The sequence below is a fragment of the Metopolophium dirhodum genome, chromosome 1 (assembly GCF_019925205.1).
Source record: "Metopolophium dirhodum isolate CAU chromosome 1, ASM1992520v1, whole genome shotgun sequence".
Lineage (NCBI taxonomy): Eukaryota > Metazoa > Arthropoda > Insecta > Hemiptera > Aphididae > Metopolophium > Metopolophium dirhodum.
The window spans coordinates 153,751,487-153,757,824 of NC_083560.1; positions in this window are offsets into that span (position 1 = coordinate 153,751,487).

Below are 6,338 nucleotides of genomic sequence, written 5' to 3' on the forward strand. Positions count from 1 at the left end.
TTATAGACTTCTAAATTCTAGTTTTCTGATCATCAAGTTTATGTATTGTGGATAAATGTATTTGCAATTGTCTAAAGTCTTATTCATCAACATATTATGTTTTTTTTTAAATTGAAATGATATACACCAACAATGGAAATGCTAATATCAACGTATTTATTGACTTCTTAATTCTAGTTTTGCGTACAACTAATCTATCTATAGGTGACTAATGTATTTGCAATTGTCTAAAGTCTTATTCATCAACAACTTATGTTTTTATTTTAATTTAAAATGATGTACCCCAACAATGAAAATGTTAATATCAACGTATTTATTGACTTCTAAATTCTAGTTTTCTGAACATCTAGTTAATTTATAGTGGATAAATGTATTTGCAATTGTCTAAAGTCTTATTCATCAAAATATTATGTTTTGTTTTAATTTGAAATGATGTACACCAACAATGGAAATGTTAATATCAAAGTATTTATTGACTTCTAAATTCTAGTTTTGCGTACAACTAATCTATCTATAGGTGACTAATGTATTTGCAATTGTCTGAAGTCTTGTTCAACAACAATTTATTTTTTTTTTTAATTTGATATGTTTTTCCCCAATAATGAAAAATGTTAATATAAGCGTAATTATTGAGTTTTAAATTCTAGTTCGCAGATCATCTAGTTTATGTATATCGGATAAATGTATTTGCAATTGTCTAAAGTCTTATTCAATAACAACTTATGTTTTTTTTTTAATTTGAAATGATGTACACCAACAATGGAAATGTAAATATAAACGTAATTATTGAGTTCTAAATTCTAGTTTTCTGATCATCTAGTTTATGTATATCGGATAAATGTATTTGCAATTGTCTAAAGTCTTATTCATCAACTTAATATGTTTTTTATAAATTTGAAATTATGTAACTTAAGACTAAAAAATGTTCATATAAGCGTTAATATTGAGTTCTAAATTCTAGTTTTCTGATCATCTAGTTAATTTATAGTGGATAAATGTATATTTAATTGTCTGAAGTCTTATTCGTCAACAAATTATGTTTTTTTTTAATTTGAAATGATGTACCCCAACAATGAAATTGTTAATATCAACGTATTTATTGACTTCTAAATTCTAGTTTTCTGATCATCTAGTTTATGTATATCGGATAAATGTATTTGCAATTGTCTAAAGTCTTATTCATCAACTTAATATGTTTTTTATAAATTTGAAATTATGTAACCCAAGACTAAAAAATGTTCATATTAGCGTTAATATTGAGTTCTAAATTCTAGTTTTCTGATCATGTAGTTTATTTATTGTGGATAAATGTATTTGCAATTGTCTGAAGTCTTATTCATCAACAAATTATATTTTTTTTTTTAATTTGAAATGATGTACCCCAACAATGAATAACTTTAATATTAACGTAATTATTGATTTTAAATTCTAGTTTTGGGTTCAACTAATCTATCTATAGGTGACTAATGTATTTGCAATTGTCTAAAGTCTTATTCATCAACATATTATGTTCTTTTTTAATTTGAAATGATGTACACCAACAATGGAAATGTTAATATCAACGTATTTATTGACTTCTAAATTCTAGTTTTGCGTACAACTAATCTATCTATAGGTGACTAATGTATTTGCAATTGTCTAAAGTCTTATTCATCAACATATTATGTTTTTTTTTAATTTGAAATGATGTACACCAACAAAGGAAATGTTAATATCAACGTATTTATTGACTTCTAAATTCTAGTTTTGCGTACAACTAATCTATCTATAGGTGACTAATGTATTTGCAATTGTCTGAAGTCTTGTTCAACAACAATTTATTTTTTTTTTTAATTTGATATGTTTTTCCCCAATAATGAAAAATGTTAATATAAGCGTAATTATTGAGTTTTAAATTCTAGATCGCAGATCATCTAGTTTATGTATATCGGATAAATGTATTTGCAATTGTCTAAAGTCTTATTCAATAACAACTTATGTTTTTTTTTTAATTTGAAATGATGTACACCAACAATGGAAATGTAAATATAAACGTAATTATTGAGTTCTAAATTCTAGTTTTCTGATCATCTAGTTTATGTATATCGGATAAATGTATTTGCAATTGTCTAAAGTCTTATTCATCAACTTAATATGTTTTTTATAAATTTGAAATTATGTAACTTAAGACTAAAAAATGTTCATATAAGCGTTAATATTGAGTTCTAAATTCTAGTTTTCTGATCATCTAGTTAATTTATAGTGGATAAATGTATATTTAATTGTCTGAAGTCTTATTCGTCAACAAATTATGTTTTTTTTTAATTTGAAATGATGTACCCCAACAATGAAATTGTTAATATCAACGTATTTATTGACTTCTAAATTCTAGTTTTCTGATCATCTAGTTTATGTATATCGGATAAATGTATTTGCAATTGTCTAAAGTCTTATTCATCAACTTAATATGTTTTTTATAAATTTGAAATTATGTAACCCAAGACTAAAAAATGTTCATATTAGCGTTAATATTGAGTTCTAAATTCTAGTTTTCTGATCATGTAGTTTATTTATTGTGGATAAATGTATTTGCAATTGTCTGAAGTCTTATTCATCAACAAATTATATTTTTTTTTTTAATTTGAAATGATGTACCCCAACAATGAATAACTTTAATATTAACGTAATTATTGATTTTAAATTCTAGTTTTGGGTTCAACTAATCTATCTATAGGTGACTAATGTATTTGCAATTGTCTAAAGTCTTATTCATCAACTTAATATGTTTTTTATAAATTTGAAATTATGTAACTTAAGACTAAAAAATGTTCATATAAGCGTTAATATTGAGTTCTAAATTCTAGTTTTCTGATCATCTAGTTAATTTATAGTGGATAAATGTATATTTAATTGTCTGAAGTCTTATTCGTCAACAAATTATGTTTTTTTTTAATTTGAAATGATGTACCCCAACAATGAAATTGTTAATATCAACGTATTTATTGACTTCTAAATTCTAGTTTTCTGATCATCTAGTTTATGTATATCGGATAAATGTATTTGCAATTGTCTAAAGTCTTATTCATCAACTTAATATGTTTTTTATAAATTTGAAATTTTGTAACCCAAGACTAAAAAATGTTCATATTAGCGTTAATATTGAGTTCTAAATTCTAGTTTTCTGATCATGTAGTTTATTTATTGTGGATAAATGTATTTGCAATTGTCTGAAGTCTTATTCATCAACAAATTATATTTTTTTTTTTAATTTGAAATGATGTACCCCAACAATGAATAACTTTAATATTAACGTAATTATTGATTTTAAATTCTAGTTTTGGGTTCAACTAATCTATCTATAGGTGACTAATGTATTTGCAATTGTCTAAAGTCTTATTCATCAACATATTATGTTCTTTTTTAATTTGAAATGATGTACACCAACAATGGAAATGTTAATATCAACGTATTTATTGACTTCTAAATTCTAGTTTTGCGTACAACTAATCTATCTATAGGTAACTAATGTATTTGCAATTGTCTAAAGTCTTATTCATCAACATATTATGTTTTTTTTTAATTTGAAATGATGTACACCAACAAAGGAAATGTTAATATCAACGTATTTATTGACTTCTAAATTCTAGTTTTGCGTACAACTAATCTATCTATAGGTGACTAATGTATTTGCAATTGTCTGAAGTCTTATTCGTCAACAAATTATGTTTTTTTTTAATTTAAAATGATGTACCCCAACAATGAAATTGTTAATATCAACGTATTTATTGACTTCTAAATTCTAGTTTTCTGATCATCTAGTTTATGTATATCGGATAAATGTATTTGCAATTGTCTAAAGTCTTATTCATCAACTTAATATGTTTTTTATAAATTTGAAATTATGTAACCCAAGACTAAAAAATGTTCATATAAGCGTTAATATTGAGTTCTTAATTCTAGTTTTCTGATCATCTAGTTTATGTATAGTGGATAAATGTGTTTGCAATTGTCTGAAGTCTTATTCGTCAACAAATTATGTTTATTTTTAATTTGAAATGATGTACCCCAACAATGATTAACGTTAATATTAACGTAATCATTGATTTTTAAATTCTAGTTTTGAGTTCAACTAATCTATCTATAGGTGACTAATGTATTTGCAATTGTCTGAAGTCTTATTCGTCAACAAATAATGTTTTTTTTTAATTTGAAATGATGTACCCCAACAATGAATATGTTAATATAAGCGTAATTTATTGAGTTTTAAATTCTAGTTCACAGATCATCTAGTTTATGTTTAGTGGATAAATGTATTTGCAATTGTCTGAAGTCTTATTCAACAACAACTTATGTTTTTATTTTAATTTGAAATGATGTACCCCAACAATGAAAATGTTAATATCAACGTATTTATTGACTTCTAAATTCTAGTTTTCTGAACATCTAGTTAATTTATAGTGGATAAATGTATTTGCAATTGTCTAAAGTCTTATTCATCAAAATATTATGTTTTTTTTTAATTTGAAATGATGTACACCAACAATGAAATTGTTAATATTAACGTATTTATTGACTTATAAATTCTAGTTTTCTGATCATCTAGTTTATGCATAGTGGATAAACGTATTTGCAATTGTCTAAAGTCTTATTCATCAACCTATTATGTTTTTTTTTAATTTGAAATGATATACACCAACAATGGAAATGCTAATATCAACGTATTTATTGACTTCTTAATTCTAGTTTTGCGTACAACTAATCTATCTATAGGTGACTAATGTATTTGCAATTGTCTAAAGTCTTATTCATCAACATATTATGTTTTTTTTTAATTTGAAATGATGTACACCAACAAAGGAAATGTTAATATCAACGTATTTATTGACTTCTAATTTCTAGTTTTCTGAACATCTAGTTAATTTATAGTGGATAAATGTATATGCAATTGTCTTAAGTCTTATTCGTCGACATATTATGTTTTTTTTTAATTTGAAATGATGTAACCCAACAATAAATAACGTTAATATTAACGTAATCATTGATTTTTAAATTCTAGTTTTGAGTTCAACTAATCTTTCTATAGGTGACTAATGTATTTGCAATTGTCTGAAGTCTTATTCGTCAACAAATAATGTTTTTTTTTAATTTGAAATGATGTACCCCAACAATGAATATGTTAATATAAGCGTAATTTATTGAGTTTTAAATTCTAGTTTTGGGTTCAACTAATCTATCTATAGGTGACTAATGTATTTGCAATTGTCTAAAGTCTTATTCATCAACATATTATGTTTTTTTTTAATTTGAAATGATGTACACCAACAAAGGAAATGTTAATATCAACGTATTTATTGACTTCTAAATTCTAGTTTTGCGTACAACTAATCTATCTATAGGTGAGTAATGTATTTGCAATTGACTTAAGTCTTATTCATCAACTTAATATGTTTTTTATAAATTTGAAATTATGTAACACGAGACTAAAAAATGTTCATATAAGCGTTAATATTGAGTTCAAAATTCTAGTTTTCTGATCATGTAGTTTATGTATTGTGGATAAATGTATTTGCAATTGTCTAAAGTCTTATTCATCAACAAATTATATTTTTTTTTTTAATTTGAAATGATGTACCCCAGAAATGAATAACTTTAATATTAACGTAATTATTGATTTTAAATTCTAGTTTTGGGTTCAACTAATCTATCTATAGGTGACTAATGTATTTGCAATTGTCTAAAGTCTTAATCATCAACATATTATGTTTTTTTTTAATTTGAAATGATGTACACCAACAATGGAAATGTTAATATCAACGTATTTATTGACTTCTAAATTCTAGTTTTGCGTACAACTAATCTATCTATAGGTGACTAATGTATTTGAAATTGTCTAAAGTCTTATTCATCAACAAATTATATTTTTTTTTTTAATTTGAAATGATGTACACCAACAAAGGAAATGTTAATATCAACGTATTTATTGACTTCTAAATTCTAGTTTTGCGTACAACTAATCTATCTATAGGTGACTAATGTATTTGCAATTGTCTAAAGTCTTATTCATCAACTTAATATGTTTTTTATAAATTTGAAATTATGTAACACGAGACTAAAAAATGTTCATATAAGCGTTAATATTGAGTTCTAAATTCTAGTTTTCTGATCATCTAGTTAATTTATAGTGGATAAATGTATATTTAATTGTCTGAAGTCTTATTCGTCAACAAATTATGTTTTTTTTTAATTTGAAATGATGTACCCCAACAATGAAATTGTTAATATCAACGTATTTATTGACTTCTAAATTCTAGTTTTCTGATCATCTAGTTTATGTATATCGGATAAATGTATTTGCAATT